The 17,242-nt window shown below is 38.1% G+C and overlaps 1 protein-coding gene across 1 annotated transcript in view; it reads left to right on the top strand.

Annotated features, from left to right (window-relative positions):
• Znf30 (zinc finger protein 30) overlaps positions 1-17,242 on the top strand; it is a 109,264-nt gene that overhangs the window by 87,392 nt on the left and 4,630 nt on the right. The window contains 1 exon segment of the mRNA XM_078033099.1: positions 10,354-10,403. The gene's annotated coding sequence lies outside the window, so the exon portion shown is untranslated.

Here is a 17,242-nt window from a genome sequence, read left to right as displayed (position 1 = left end):
GCAGCCTCTCCTGCGTCAAGGCAGGACTCTCTGAAAAAAACCATTGCCCACTACTAGTGACTCCAATATTCAGTCACTCAGAAATATCAAAATCTGTCACTCAACATGCTAATTGGCTCTTCTCCCTTGTCACTTGAGCAGGCAGTCGTTCCTGGAGGTTGGTATGAGCTCCTTCCTCAAAGGCCAGGCTTTCATCCGCTCTTGCTGGTCTGCTGGAGGATTCCTGGTTCTTTAGAAGTGAGCCCCACACTTTCTGGTCCATTTATAATGGGCCCTCTGCTGCTAGAAAGTTCAACAAAAGAACAGCTTGATGTGGGTCTTTGATCCAGTTCTCTAGCCTCACAAAGATAGAGAAGACACAGGGAGGAAAGGTTTCTGATAACCTGTCCAACAAGAATTCACCATGTCTGGCCACTGTGGTCCTTTTATTTCCCCCCATCCCTTCCATTTCTCTCTCTTAAATTCCATATGAGTTTTGGAACTCCACTTATAAATGGGAATGGAGGCAATTTGCATTCAAGTTCCTTAGCTGCAGATTTCTTAATCCCTCATCATTTTCCTAAAGCCCACCTCCTGCCACATGCGTCAGCGACCTCTATGCGTGTGGGTTTTTCTGTCTTTTCCTTACAGACTTCTCCTCTAGTCAGTGACATAGTTACTCCTGTCTCCACCAACCACTCAATCACTGCGCTCGCAACCACTCCACCATTGCAGGCTGCACATCTAAACACTAAATCTCAAGCCTGCTTTGTGCTTGGGTATAAGCTATGTGGATACCATTGCGTTTTCACAGACTTTCATCTTTGGGTCTCCCTCAGGTCCTAACAAGGGCTTCCTCCCATTTGACCAAGCCCAACCCAGTGTGGAGCAGACACTCACTGCCAAGGCCACAGTATCCATCAGCCAATTTGTCTCTAAGGTTGAAAGGACTGAACCTTCAATCTTACATATTATTTTATAAAACATTTCTGACTCTACACTACAGTCTTTCCTAGACCCTAGTCATAATGAGTTGAAAGACATCTCTTGCCACAGTAGTAATTATAATCAGTGTGGACTACAAATGAATTAGTAAATAAATTATAATTGAAAAGAATAGTTGTAGGAATATGGGAGCAGATAAGAAGGACTTAAAACTTAGGAGGAGACAAAACTTGACTTGTGCCTAAAGAAGCAAGTAAGTAGAGATGGGCTATTTCCAAAGTCAATGAAATAGCATGAAAAAAATCCAGGTAAGGAATTAAGCCAGTGGAAAAGGTAAGGTAATCAGGTATGGGTGGAAACTGAAACCAAAGCTGGAGATGTGGCTACAATAAGGACGTATGATTTTTCCATGATCCTAAACATATGGATGTTATGGGCCGATCACTCAGAAAACATACTCAGTCCAAGTTTTGTCCAAATTGGAGAGTCTTTATTTAGCCAGATGGAGACTGCTCCCTGCAGGACCCAAACTGTCTGTGCCAGGAACAGCGCTGGGTCCGAGTTCTATAGGGTTTACAAGGGGAAAAACCATATCCTTGAAAATGTAGGCGCAGGCAAGCCAGCAGGACACAGAAGCTAAAGTTGGCAGTCAGCCAGCCAATGCATATAACCACATCCTTGTTCCCAACACATCTAGTACAAAACCAACTTTTACAAAAAATAAGTTATATAACTAGGGTTATATCAAGGTTACTATGGTGGAACTTAAAAATGGAGTCACTCAGACTAAGTTCTTTTAAGTACTCTTTCTAACTTATAGCCAGGATAACTTAACATTACTTATCCTGTTATATTACCTTGTCTTATCTATTAATATCCTTCATTATATAGGGTGCTTATGAGCTGAGCCATAATCTAAGCAGGTCTATAACATGAAGAGACATGAAGGATTATATTTTTGTCCATTTTGTGTTGCTATAACAAAATACAAAACTAAAAGTTGGGTACTTTATAAAGGAAAGAACTTCCAAATATGGAGATTCAAGAGCATGATGCAGGATCAGCTTGGCTTCAGTGAAGGCTTCTGGCAGATGGCATCACAATGGTAAGAGCACATGCAAGAAGAGATTAGGTGATGAGATAGAAAGCAAAAGACTTGGGAGGGGTGGGGTGCATTCATTTTTAACAGCCCATTCTCCCAGGAAGGAACTCATTCCTGCCGCACCCACCCACCACTTGGATACCCGAGATCTGCATTAATACATTCATGAGGGTGAGGCCCCCGATGACCTTAATTACCTTCCACTAGGCACCACCACTTAGAGCTACCACTATCTCAACATTGCCACAATGGGGACCAAACTTCCAACACATGAGCCTCTCAGGAACATACTCAAACCATAGCATACCACAAACAAACAAGTAAAAAAGAATGAAATACATATATATATACATATATATATATATAAAATTTCTAATATATATAATTTCTAATATATAATTTCTAATATATATTATTTCTAATATATATAATTTCTAATATATATTATTTCTAAGATATATATCTTGGAATATATATTACATTAATTATATTATGTACTTTAGAAATACCTCTGTGTGTGCCTGAGAAGGTAGAGTAGTGCATAATATCACATATTTAATGCCTACCAGGACAAAGGGGCTTAAAGGACTCTTTGCAGCAACTCAAGCAAAGAAGTCAATGTGCTCCTAGTCTAGAGGAGCTGATTGTGGGGATGGTGAGGAAGCAACAGAAGAGAAGGTAAAGCAGATGTCTACAAAGAGGCCACGATGACTTTAGCTACCAGGTTTGGATCAATGGACATGAGAAGTTTGGGAAACATATAATAAGTTTAATTTTTAAATGTGAAGATCCAGGTGATATTTAGAGGGCCGTGAATTCATTTGTATATGAATTTAACATACTTAGAAGTGAGGATGTGCTCAAGACAATTTTAAGTAGTAATTATAAAAAAGGCAAATCCCTGATTAAGTGACATCTATATCCTAGTTAGAGGGAAGAACATCAACGAACAGAATAAAGAAGGAAATTATTTTGTAGGCTAGTTGATAACGACTGCTATAGAGAATAAAACGGTTCGTGGAGAATTGAATTTGCAGGTAGGGAGAAGCATAGATTGGTGTCCTCGGGGAGTAGTTATTAAGATGAAATAGAGTCAACAAATATGAGGGTAGAAGAGTGCAGAGAGAGGACAACACACAGTCTAGGAGGGCCTTGCAGGAGGTCATAAGAAAGTTGCCTTTTACTCAGAGATTGGAGTAATTAAAGGGCTTAGAGAAAAGGACAGCCTGATCTGATTTGATTTTTGGCAGTGTTGTTCTTTACCTGGGAGTGAGTGTGGAGGCAACAACAGTCAGGAGGATAAAGCCACAGTCCAGGTGGGAGATGATGATGGTGTGGACCAGCAATAGTGATGGAATGTGATTTCTGTCCCATCTTTATTTCTTTTCCATCTGACACTTTCATTAGGTTCATGTTAGTATGCTTAAGTAGTAATTATAAAAAATTATTTTAAAAAATTCATCATAGAAATGATCCAGTTTGGACTTTTCGTTGTATTGAAATTTTGATTGCTGGTTTAATCTCTACCTATTATGATCCATTCATATTTTCTACATCTACTTGAGTTCATTTTGGAAGTGTTTGGAAGTGTATGTCCATTTTATTGAATATATATGCAATACAAGCTGTTTTATGTGTTCATTTTTTTTACACAGAAATATGTTCTTTTCCTATACATGCCAATAGAAAATAAAAGATATATAGAAGAATTTGAATATAGTAGGGAATTTATGGTATGGTTAAAAGATACTGAGAAAAGAACTAATCTGCTTACCGGGTTGCACCTGATTGCTGAGTAGGAGCAAGAATGAAACTTTAAGAAGAAGAATAAACAAACTAGTCTTGACTGAACAAGAGGTTACATAAAATTTTAAAAGTGGAAGAAATGGTAAGCATTTTATTTTTAAAGAAAAATGAAAGTTTATATTTCATACTTATGAATTTTAGATTTATTAAGCAAATAAATTAAGCACCATCCAAGGACATGGGGAAATTCCGCATCACCTTTAGGTATTGTGTTTTGATCACACATTAGATTTCATTTACATGTTGTTTTGCTAGATTTTTCCTATGCACACATAGGAAACTGGGAAAATATATTCATCCTACTTTATAGAAAGTATATGGTCAACATGCAAATACTATTACCTCTGAACTCATTCATTGTTCATAGCTACTCAATAACTTCTAAAAATAAAAGTAAAATTTAAAGACAGAAGGCTGAGACAGAAAGACCAGGGGGCATGGCTGATTACCACAGTTCTACTGGGCTGAATATCTTCATTGTCACCTCTAAATTTTCCTGCCACTGTATGGAAATTGCCATAAAGGAACTTCCATAAACTCAAGGAGAGCAGTCTGAGAGATTTAACCTTGACAGTGCCTTCATTTCTGTAGGTTTATGCAAAAAATGTGATGGAAATTTTCCTTTATGAGTGAAGAAATAAAGTTTATTTTCACAATGTAGCTACATTTTTGATGTGCTCTTTATTTTCATACTCCGTAAGGAGAGATATGTATATGAAATCATCATGTGTCATATTAATGATATAGTCAGTTAAGGAGTGATATGAGATATGGGGAAGATTCAAATGTGAAGTGATGAATCATGTTTGAATACTGTAGGGATGTTTGGTGCTGGCAGACATTATTTGGGAGACTCAAGCAGTGGAAGTAAATCAGCATAAAAGCCCTTCTCCATATTCTCCCAGAACCACCTGAATTTACCTGCAACATTTTGCTTACAGCAACAGGTTCCTATCTCAAGTGACTGCAGCTCTTTGGAAAATACTAAAAATCCATTTAAATGCAATAATAAAAATGATTACAGTAATACTGCTTAAAGAAGAAATTAAGTATATTAATAATATAAAAGAACTAAAGGAAACATTAATCATAAAATACAGTTACATAAAGAACTGATGTAGTGAAAGCAAAATGGAAACAGATATAATGAGTCAGAGAACAAAAAGTGAACTAGAAAATATCTAAATGCCTAGAAAATAAATGTGAAATAAATCATTTCAGTGTTCAGGGACATTAAATTCATATTTGGAGTATGCTTGACAGTGCAGATGAAAAGCATTTCCATTGAACTGACTTGTGAACACAGCACACGGGCATCTATTTTATGTGAAATAACCTAATGTTAGAATATATGTAAATTCCTAGACAGTGACCAGTGACCCAGATGGAATAAGGGTCTGTGGCTGAAATATGAAAGTAGATGTGAAGTGTGACTATTTTACATAACAGGTTAACATTCATCACAGAGCAGTCACTGTGGAACAGGCAATCACGGGGTGATGTCATACACATTTCTGTTTTACTGTAATCCTTTCCTCCACTCTTATTGTCAATGCATTTCCAAATTACAGAAAGGCACTTTCTTGTCCCACACTTTGAAAATATGGTTTTATGGAGGTCAACAAACCAGTGTTTGTTTGACAACAATGACTCTTGTGTTTACTGTAAGTACATGTCTAGTCTTCTTCCATTTCTACAAAGTCTACAAAGTGCTTTTCCACATTTTGAGGAAACTGAAGTGGCCAAAAACTTTAGTAAAGTCTTTAATATCATAGATAAGCAAATGACATCATGTGGGAGACCAGCCTCGCATGTGACTGAGTTAACTCCCCTGCTGGGCGATGTGGCATCAAGCATCCTACAGCCCCATGGGTGGAGCTATGTTCACTTGTTCCTTTGTAATATTACCCCTTGCCCTGTTTAGGATAGAATGTTCCATGGAAGTGCCTTGAGTGTGTCCCCTTCACTTACTGTGCCCTTGGGTGTGGCCTACCCAGGTGTCAGTCAACCTGCTGACAGTGGACATAATGAAGATAGACTCAGCCCCCTGAAACCTGACCCCTTGCCTCATTTGAACAGCTTCTCCTCAATAAAAGGGGTCAGAGCATGGCTCTCTCTCTTCCTGCGGACCCTTAAGGTCAGAGGAGCCGTCACAGTGCCCCCAAAGAAAAAGGATTTGTGTCTCTTGTGTGGTTATTTTGTGCAGCCCAGTCAGCCCAGTTTACCTGGAGTGACTCCTGAGCCTTTTAGTTGGGAATAGAAACCTGGCAACATCACTTGTAGTCATTCTGTGTATTGGTTGTCCAGAACAATTAGCAAATAGATCTCTTCATTTTATTTAATAAGAAATTTATGGTCTGGATGAATTTTTGCCAAAATTTACACCTTCTTTGCTTACTGAAGATACAGATAAATGATTAAAGTTTTGTTTGTGGATATTAACAATCTTTTATTTCAGTTTTATATGGTTCATTTATGATCTTCATAGAAATAAGTACCATTTGAAACTCCATTTTTTCAAATCAAAGTAACAAGAAGCACAGGAAATATTTTTATTTGTGCTTTCATGATCCCATACATCACACTATGATAGGTAAGATCTGATATAATCATCTTTGCACTGTAAGGGGTAAACATAGGTAGTATCAAAATGTCTCATTTTCTTCAACCACAAGTTATTTTTGTTACAATATCTGGATCAGGAAATGTAACTTTACTCAGTTTCATAAACAAAGGAATGATAGAACACATGTTTGTTCATGTGATTATGTCCAAGATATTTTAGCTATTCATTTTTGACAAACATCAATCTTTTAAAATTTAGACTTAGAACTATTTCTATGATTCATCCTGGACTTGCAAAATCCCCATCTCCAACACCTCTTTCATGCTGTTGTCTGTCATGCACAATATGAAAATCTGTCCTTCCTATTGTGCACCATGTTGTTGAATTTACCTAAGTCAATTGTATGTATTCTTCCAACTGAATAGTTATATAGAATTTTCTTTTGGTGATTTCTGGGTTATGATAGTACTGATACTGTAATCATTCTCATTTGGATGGAATTTTTTAGCAAAGCTAAAAAATACTGCTGTTGCTAGGAAGTAAAATCCTAAGTATAACACACTCAAATATCCTTTCAACTTCTGTTGAAAGGATATTTAAGTCAATGTCATCCTATGGACGGACAACAAGAATCAATGTCATGTGGGCTTGGCTCGAGCAGAACTGCAAGTCAAAGTGATTTTTACATTTGTCTGTACTAAGTTTTACAACTACACAAGAAGAATGCCATAAAGGCTAGAGGCAGAAGTGTTATTATTGGAAAAGGCAGCCGAAAGAGTAAAAATATCCTAATATATACAGGACAGAAACGTGTCTTTTAAATATAGTTAGTCATTTCATATTTATATTCTCCTTTTAAAAGATCTTACATTTATGCCTCTTAAGAATACACAGTAATATAGCCTACAGAATTTGTCTAATAAATTAAAGTTAAATTGCTGTACCAGTGGAAATATTGTCCTCACACACATGTGTAATTAGTCGTACTAATCACCACTCTAAATTAGTCCTATTAAGGTTCTATTAAATAATAGCATTCCATAAAGAAAAATCATTTCAAACACCTATTTTTCATAGGTTTGAGATAATAAACCATTTTAGTACACATTGTGGGTTTTTGTTGGTGGTGCTGTTGTTTATTTCTTCTGGTGTTGGCTGTCTGGAAAACTGGACATCTACTTCGGGTCACAGACGGGGAGAAATCTAGAACTCCTGGCGCGCCCAGGCCCCCTCTCTTCTGGGCGACGACCACCGACCCCTCAAATCCGCATATCACCTCTGAGGTGGGTACAGTCAACACGGGTTAACCAAGATGAACGCTTGCGCCTGCGCCCCAGCACCTACAGGAACTCCCACAAACCTCCGGGGCACAGAGTGGGCGGGTGGCCGCGCACGTTTCCGGTTTTCCGGCTCCGGACTCCCTGTCCCGTAGGCCACTGCGATCCAACCAATTTAGCCTGGAACTACGCTTCCCAGAGGCCACCGGGGCACCTTCGCCTTGCGCTCTGACTGTCCAGGGTGTTGTGATTTTTAACCTGGCAGCGAACTTTGGATTTCTGTGAGGAAAATAAAATCAGCGCCCGGCCTCAGGCCGAGGTCTTGCAGACTCGGGCGAGCCCCACGGGGTAAGTTGGGCTTCTGTGAAGGAAAAGAGTGTGGGGAGCTGTGGGGCTGGGGGACTGAGTCCGCGGCCGCGGGCTGAGCGTGGAGTGGACGGGACACACAGGACGGCGACAGAGCTAGTCCAGACCGGATCCGAAGCCTGTGTGTGTGCGCGCGCGGGAGCTGGGGGGCGGGGCGGGATTGGGAACGTCCGCGCCTGTGACAGGGACCCTGTGTCCCCAGGAAGACTGGGTGCGTGATCTGTGAAGCTGGCTTCTCTCCGCGGCGGGGTGCGCCGCGGTGCCCGGTGTTCTGGGCTCCCGTTGCCTTCTGCACCCGTTTCCAAACCGCGACAGGGTCTTTCCCAAACAGGTGGCCCCCAAGCGAGCTCAGTTCTGGAATGAAGTTTCCCCGCAGGAAGGCTCGAGATGATCTCTATATGGGAATTTTAGAGTTGAAGTGTTTTCGGGGGATGGGGGGGGGACCGACAAGATTGGGAAATCTCCCTCCTCCCAGATGGGGCGTCTGTGGGTGCCAGTTTCAGTTTGAGAAACGCGGCATTCCCGGGGCACTGACGACAGGTTCTGCCTCCCATTCACTTCCATCCGGTTATATGTGTGAGGAAGGTTTGAGTTTGGCCTGGAGAGGGTTTTCTGAGTCCCCAAAAGGCCTTTTGTCTCCATGGTCTCTTTTTCCAATTCTGTCATTCTTTAAGAGACAGACAGACCCTAACGCAAAGAAATAACTGCTGCCTAAGTAAGAATTAAGATTTAGGAAAATTTGTGTTTCTCTTTTGTACATAAAATCATTGTTTTCAGAATATGAGAATATTTACTTTCCTTTGCCTGAAATATTCTCCGGAATTGTGACCTCTCTAGATCTTGTGAATGAGGTCCTGGGAGATTGTGCCTCCGTTCCCTGTGACTGCTCATTCTCTATCTCTTCGTTAATTTCTTGTTCCCTTTGAACAAATCATTCAGATCCTCTTCTGTGCTCTCTTTCTAAGCATTGTGATGGTTTGGTGGAGAAATACAACTCTGAAGTTGGCTTTTAGAACTACTTTTTAGATTCTGGTTTGGTAAGGAGGACACTTAGTATCTATGTTGCATGGCATGCTAGGTAACATTTTTGCCTGAGGCATCATTATCAAAGCTTAGCAAAGCAGAAATCAGTTTAATGATTTTAGTAAACATGACAAAGTCGTATTCTGGGTGAAGCTTCTAGAAGTGGCAATGTGATTGTAGGTTGGAGCATATATAGGTTGCTCTGTGTCCTGAGAAACTTATTAGGTATTCTTTGAGTTTTGACTGCAGAGTCTATTTCAGAATCATTAGGCCGGTAAGATGCAGTGTGGTGTGCTGTTGAAGAGTATGAGTTTTGAATTTTTAATATCTGATTTTGAATCTTGGTTCTGCCACTTACTAGATGTTTGAGTTTGAACAATCTGTTTATGCATTCTTGTTTACATCTCTAAAATAGGATTGATAATAGTTTCTGCTTCATAAGGATATAAGGATAAGAATTGGGGGGGGGCAATGCCAGGGATTGAACTCAGGGCTGCTTAACCATGAGCCATATGCCCAGCCCTTTTTAGAATTTTATTTAGAAACAGGATCTTGCTGAGTTGCTTGGGGCCTCACTAAATTACTGAGGCTGTCTTTGAACCTGTGACCCTCCTGCCCCAGCCTCTGGGGCTGCTGGAATTACAGGCATGTACCACCTCATCCAGCAGGATAAGATGTTTTAGTATGTGTAAAGTCCATTAAAACAGTGCCTGGAACATTACACATGTTCAGGAAATATTAACTGTTTATTAGTTAGTAATTCTGGATTATTCTCCTTCAGAATTCAGTAGCAACAGAAATAAACTCAATTGGCTAAAAAAATAAAATTCTTAAAATGATATATTTGACATTATTTAAGAGCCTTCCAGGTGATCACAACCCACCTGTAAATGCATGTGGAATTGTATGTAGAAAATAAACAGACACACACACATATTTTTCTGGGGAGAAACATTGTGATTTTATTCTATTAACAAAGATACTATGCATCATAAAAATACTTTGAACCATTGATGTGCAAATACTTTAATATCTGATAATGATCTTGTATAAGTTCAGTGTAATGTAAATGGTTAGGTAAAATCATGTGATGAAATTAGATTCTGCCTTCATCACAACTTTGCATCCAGGGGAATGGCTTGATTTGCTGGAGTTTGAATCCTCTTGTTTTTCCTCAAAATTTTGCTTAATGGTAGTTGTGGCATGGTTTGGAAGCTAAAATGAAGAGACAAAAAAAGTTTATCAATTTACATCATTGGGAATACTAAAGCCTCCTTTTCTTATTTCAGCTCTGAGTTTCTCTGAAGAGGAACCCCTTATTTCAAAAAGCATGGCCCGGGTAAGTTAGTATTTATTTTTAAAATAATGGGATTTTTAGATTACATAGCCATTTTCACTAATTAAGCTGAATTGATCTGCCTAAGAGAACACCATCTAATTGCTTATTGATTCTTCATTGAAAGAATGATGCCAAATAACTGTTTCCTCCTTACAACGTCCTCTGTTCTTCTAATCAGTGTTCATGAATTCATTGAACAAATAACTGTGCAGGAACTATGTGATAAGTCTTTGTGGAAGGGCTATGATAAAATAATGAAGGAGTGAAATCCATGAGAGAATTATTGAGCTTACTCTGTCTTTGGTTTGGTGAGTTAGAGCTGTTGGCTTTACTAGTTCACATATCCAAAGATTCATAGTTTCCCTGAATCCTGATAAATTGGAATTTTTGTATTGATTGATCTCAATCTTAGTATGATGAGATAACATGCTCTTAAGGTTGACTGGGAACTTCACTTTGACATGAAAACATTCATATGGTTTTGCCAGGGGATGTTGAGGGTGATGCTAGGTTAGTCTTGTGTAATGGTAGCATAATCTGTTTCTGAGTCATCTTGATAATAATCCACTGATTCAAGAACAGCAAAAAGTGTCAAGTGAGGAATCCTGTATAACAATTCAAGTATATTTTCCTAAGTAGTAGGTTAATAGATTACAGATTGGGGAAACCCGAGACAGTCCAGTCTACATTTATAAATATGAAATAATTTGCTAACTCTTTGTTGAGAGCCACAGCCAAAGGGGCCCCAGCAAACTTCCAGCTGCCAGCTGATGATTGGCTCACAGCGGCCCCATCAAACTTCTAGCTGCCAACTCCTCTGCGGTGATGCTCATTGGGCTTTTTTCCCCGCCCTTTCAGACTACGGAGCTGCTCATTGGGGGACTTTTTTTGGCTCCACCCATGCAACCCAGCCAATCGGCCTCAAGAGCAGGAGGAGTGGGGGAGGTGGAGAGGCTTGTGGGAAGCCGGTGGTGGCAGTTGGGCTCTGAAGGTTTTCCTGAGGAGCTGTGTGGTGTGGTGTGTGTGTTCTAAAAATAAAGTTCATTTCTTTTGACAAGTGGCTCCTGAATTGTGCCCAGCCAGACTGTGGCATTTGGTGGCCCGTACGGGGAATGACTGAGGGTAAGTGATAAGGTAAACTGCTCGCCCCTGAGGGCAGGGCGAGAGGATGGGTAGCCATTTTAAGATTCTTCTTTTGTTTTATTTCGCTTTTGTTTTAAGTTGCCTGTCCCTGGAGATGAGTGAGATGGAAGAAAAACCGCTCACATCTGAGGAAAAACTATTTGCGTCTGAGGAACAGATAGGGAGAAGGACGGATGGACATTTCAGGAGGATAGAAAGACTGATATAAAGATTTTGTGTTGTTCCATTTTTGTTTCATTCTGTCTCGGCTTTGTTTGGCGTCATCTTGTTGGGTTGTATTATAGTAGAAATATGGGATCAGAAATTATTAAAAAACAAACTGAAAGAGAGTTAAGTAAATTGTTAGAGGAAGGAGGCATCCCAGTAAAATCAAGAGCAGTCAGGGCATACGTTGATACAATACAAAAATGTAGCCTATGGCTTTTTAAGGAGGAGTTGTTAAATATATCACAATGGAACCATCACGGTGAAGATTTAAAAAGAATAGAAAAGAAAAGCCCAAGGACTCTGCCAGTTGGCACATTGCCATTGTGGACGTTCGTATCTTGTTTGCTTAGTCCAAAGCCTTCAGTTCAGACAATGGTAGAGGAAGGAGAAGACATATTGATTCAAGTAAAAGAGAAGGTCTCTCAGGTTAGTCAGACAGAGGAAAAGATTCAAGTAAAAGAGAAGGTCTCTCGAGCTAGTCAGACAGAGGACAAAAGTGTAGAGCAGAAAAAGCCATCAGGGGAAAAGTTACAACAGGAGACTGCTACTAACACCTTTCTATCACCAGAGGGTGTAAGTGTCCAACCAACAGCGCCACCTCTACAGGAGACTACTACTAACACCTTTCTATCACCAGAGGGCGTAAGTGACCAACCAACAGCACCACCTCCATATGCTGGGAGGCTCCCAACCCCCGCAGTTGATAGTTGGAATCCTGAGACAGGATCTCAAATATTAGCATGCCCTGTATTTGAGCAAGCAGGAGGGCAGCGAATTCACCATGCTTTAAATTTCAAAAAAGTGAAGCAGCTAAAAGAGGCTGTAACAACCAATGGTCCTCAAGCACCCTTCACTGTAAGCATGGCCCCTTGGGCTGTGGCTCTCAACAACTCTTATCTATAGATGAGTTATCTTCTATGTCTTCATGGAAAATTTTTATTTCAACAGAAAGAAAAGTACTTTTGATTTGACAGAATGATCTTGAAGTGTAAAGAATTAACAAATTTTGTAATGCCTACTTTTTAAATAGAAATTTACTTGAAAGAAAAAAAAACAGTTTTTTTCTCTTAAAGATAGAGACTAATAGTTCTTGAGATTCTATTAGTTGGTACCTAGCAAGCAGTGCCTTTGTTGTGCTATATTATATGACAGGGGAAATTGTATTATTTTATTCATTTCCCTGTAGGTCTAGAGAATTGAAGTATCTAGAACATATAGAAAATTTTGTCTGTGGCAATAAGATTCTTCTACAATATACTGATACTTTGCTTCCCATACAATTCCCATATCATAGGCTTCCAGATCACTCGATTGCTATATTATTGTTCTCTTATAACACTGAAACTGAGAAATAACTTCTTTAATTTCTCACCAGATTTATATGAGTTTGCAGTTTCAGGAATCAGTGACATTCAGGGATGTGGCCATTGCTTTCTCACAGCAAGAGTGGCAAAGTCTAGATTCTTCTCAGAGAGACTTGTACAGAGATGTGATGTTGGAGAACTATAGGAATATTGTCTCACTGGGTAAGTTTACTTCTCTCAAATAACTTAAAATGTATTCCCTGAAACTTTGTCCATTATAAATTTTAGGGCTGTCTTAAGTGAACACAATTGATTCTCCATGATCCCAAAGAGTCTAGCTTTGTTAGGCTAGAAAGGATGAAACAAGATTAGAATTCCATTATAGTATAAACACTGACAGAGAGGCCAGGTTTCCTATTGTGTTTATGCTCAAAAATCAGCAAAATGACCATTGTAATGTGAATAGTTTATGCTATGCTTACCATGTATGAGTCACTATTGTCAAATCTTTAATAGATACTTATATTAACTGATTTTTATCCTTAGGATCATTTTTAAGACAGGTACTATTTTTACAGTCATTTTAAATGACAGTGCTCTTTAAGTAAATTACATACTACTTAATAAGATCACATGGCTGATAAGTAGCAAAAGTAAAATTGAACCCAGGCACTTTGTTTCTGCATTCTGTGTTCTCAGTTGCATAGTCATACTTTCTGTTAAAGACACAGAAGATAAATATGTTGATAAGTAGATATGTAGATAGATACATAGATTTCATTTAAAATAAAACCATTTCCCTGCCTGTCTGGTTACTTGAACTCCTTTTCCCTTTTTTGAAGTATTTATCAAAATTGTCTTAGCCTTTATTAAAAATTAACCAAAGCTCAAGGTATTTTTGAATTAATATTTTTCTTTGCTTTATTATTTGGCATGCTTATTTATAAGCAGGGCATTCTCTTTCTAAACCATATGTGATTACCTTATTGGAACAATGGAAGGATCCATGGGAGACAGGGAGGAAAGATAAAAGAAGACGATGTGCAGGTAAGAGTGAGTCAGGTGTGGAAACCATCACTGCTGGAAACAGCCCAGGTTGTCAGGGAGGAGGCATACCGTAGGGTGGTTGGAAGTTTTTCTTCAAAGAGCTGTGTGGAAAAGGCCTGAGACTTGGGGAAGAAATAGATATCTCACCAAACTTTCCAAAGGAGCCTCATGTTTACCCATTTTAACCCTTATTTGCCTTCTCTTATTTCTCTCTCATTTTATTTGGGGTTTACATTCTTTCCTAGTATAATTTTTCATCTGTATTTTGAATTTGCATTCAGCTTGTCTTTTACATTTAGATTTATTTATATATCCTGAGGTAGTAATATTGGATCAGGCCCAAGAACGAGAAGTAAGGGCTCAAGCCATTTGACTATGTAGAACATCTTAAGTAGGGTGAACAAATACCTTGAGGTAGGAATGAGCTCTGTCAGGAGCAATAAGTGATAGCAGATTAATAGGGAAGAATAAGAAGAAAAAAGGAAGCTAGAGGAGGAGCCAGGTTCTATATAGTTTTTTTATTAATTGTCAAGTATTTGAATTATTTCTCTAAAAGTGACTAGTGGCTATGATCTAATTTATGTTTATCTAATTTTTAAATTTTAAAAATTTCTGTGATATATGAAACAGATACTAGAAAAACACATTAAAATATTCAGCTTAATGAGTTATTATAATGGTTCAGAAGATTAAACATTTATAAAAAAATAATGTCAGCCTTCCAGAAAAGTTAAAAAATTCTACAAAGATTTTTCATATATCCCTCTCCAAATGAGGAAATAAAATTGTCCTACTATTGCTTAAGTCTTTCACATGCCTCTGTCGAATTATAAATCCTTTTTCTCCCTCCCTAATTAATAATTTAGCCACTTCAAACTTTTCTAGGTATCCCATATCTCCCACTTTCACACGTTCTTCTCAAATTAGCCTACTAAACATTTTGTTGATTACCTATTGGGGTTTTTGGGTTCTTGGGTTTGTCAAGTAATTTCACACTGCTCTCTTTTCTTTTTCCTGCACAAATATGTAGACCACATAAACCTCAGCTGTATTATCTTGCATCCTCCCACTAATAAAGAGTTTTTAAGAGTACCTTTCCCCGTAGTTTTGGGGTGTATGTTGTGTATAGCTTTTTTGTAGTTTTGCTCTATTGTTTGCTTTGTTTTATGGAAGTTATTTGGTTAAATTGAAAAAAAAACAGTCCTAGTACTTCCACCTTAATTCTAATTTCTATTTTAGATAATTGCTGTGGATGTTTATAGAGGGTAGTCTGAATGGGGACAAGAGTAGTAGAAACTGTGGGTGATAGTATTTGGTTTAGAACATGAATGGTTCCAAAATGGCGAGAAGGTATAGTTTCATGATATGATATGGAGGCAAAGATGGAAATCAACAGGTTCTGGCTTAAGAAGCTAAAAGAGTAACAGTTGCCTGAGATGATAATGAGAAGGTAGATCTAAAGATACCTGCTTTACCTATGTTAATTTTGAGATGACTACTAATCATCCAGTGAGAGATGCTGAGTAGGCTGTTGAATATGCAGTTCCAGAATTTAGGGAACATTTAGGCTCATGTACAAAAAAAAAGAAAGAAAGATTTATTGGCATATGGCTAGTATTTAAGGCCATAGTACTGGATGAGGTGATCTGGAGGGCCAGAACCCCTGAGAGTATAATAATTCTTGTGAGGCTTTTGGTTCAGAAAAGATGAAACAGACAAGTAAAATCATGTTCTGAAGTTCTGGGGGAAAGTATTCAATCCAGCATACCTTGTATCTTAGCAGACTACTTATATTGCTTTGAGCATATTTTGTTTTAGTTACATATCATATTTGTATCTCCTAACATATGGGAATATTATACTATTCTTAAAGGTGTAGGATTTTGGTTTGTTTTAGCATTTTGCCAACTAAATTAAAAACTACATAAAAAGGTGAAAGAATAATACAATGCCCATCCTTAAAATCTTCATCTAGATTCACAGTGCTTACCACTTTGCTGTATACCTTATATGTATAAAACTTTAGCTATATTATTTAAGTAAGCTTCACAGATTGTAACACTTTGTCCTTAAATACTAAGAATAAGGATATTATTCTCCCTAAACTCTCACATCCCCAGTCCCCACACGTGATGTTTCACTGGCAGTACCCACCAAAGGATCATCTTAGGCTCAATTAAGACTAAGGTGGTCTTTGGTGTTTTGGCTCATTCTTTTAGATCACACAAGAGGAACTCCAGCTTGCCAACACAGCAGCATCAACTGTTCCTCTTAGTATGAATCCTTGGAGTGTTTCATGCAGGATACACTCACAGTCATCCAAAAAGTAAGGTGCAAAGAAGTGAGGTACACATCAGGCAGGTTTGGGAGTTGCCATGACTTAAAGAAGATTATATTTCACAGAATTTAGTATCTGTAACAATGCCATAGGTATAGTCTCCAGGGTCCTCACAAGAGACATGTAATTTAGAAGAGATCTACATTCAGGGAAGCTCAGAATATGGATCGGTCTTTGTATCATATGTATTCATTTTTCATTGTCATTGATTTTATAATTCAAAATAATTATTTGCATATTATTTTTGTCATTAGATTTGTTATTGTTTTTACCAGAGCTCCAAATTAAGTCTTTTTTTTTTTTTTGGACAAACTCATGAAACTCAATTTTTATACTACTTTATTTAGATATGATTGGCATACAAAAAAAGCTGTACATATTTAATATAATTTGATGAGTTTGGAAACCCATCAATCTTAGAAATTATTCTTCCTTTTTAGTATAAGATGACTGAGTCTCACTTTGTACTTCTGCCTCATTCTGGAAATTTATCTGTTCCATCAAGGATTTCCTGATTTATATTAATGGATTATCATTGAACTATTATTATAATACTATCTCTTAATTTTGCTCTAATTTCATTTCTTTTGTTCAGAGATTTGTTTGCAATCAGCTAATTACTACTGTGTGCTTATAGTTCAGTCCTGAATGAAAGATGTGTTGGGCCTGAATTGAGGATTGTATTACTAGTTATCTGTTGCTTCACAACAAATTACCACAAATTCACTAGCTTAACATTAAATTCATATATTATCACATAGTTTTACAAGTCAAAAGTCAGCACAGATTGGCTAAATCAA

This window comes from Ictidomys tridecemlineatus, chromosome 15 (genome assembly GCF_052094955.1).
Source record: "Ictidomys tridecemlineatus isolate mIctTri1 chromosome 15, mIctTri1.hap1, whole genome shotgun sequence".
Taxonomy (NCBI): domain Eukaryota; kingdom Metazoa; phylum Chordata; class Mammalia; order Rodentia; family Sciuridae; genus Ictidomys; species Ictidomys tridecemlineatus.
This window is presented reverse-complemented; position numbering and strand designations above follow the sequence as displayed.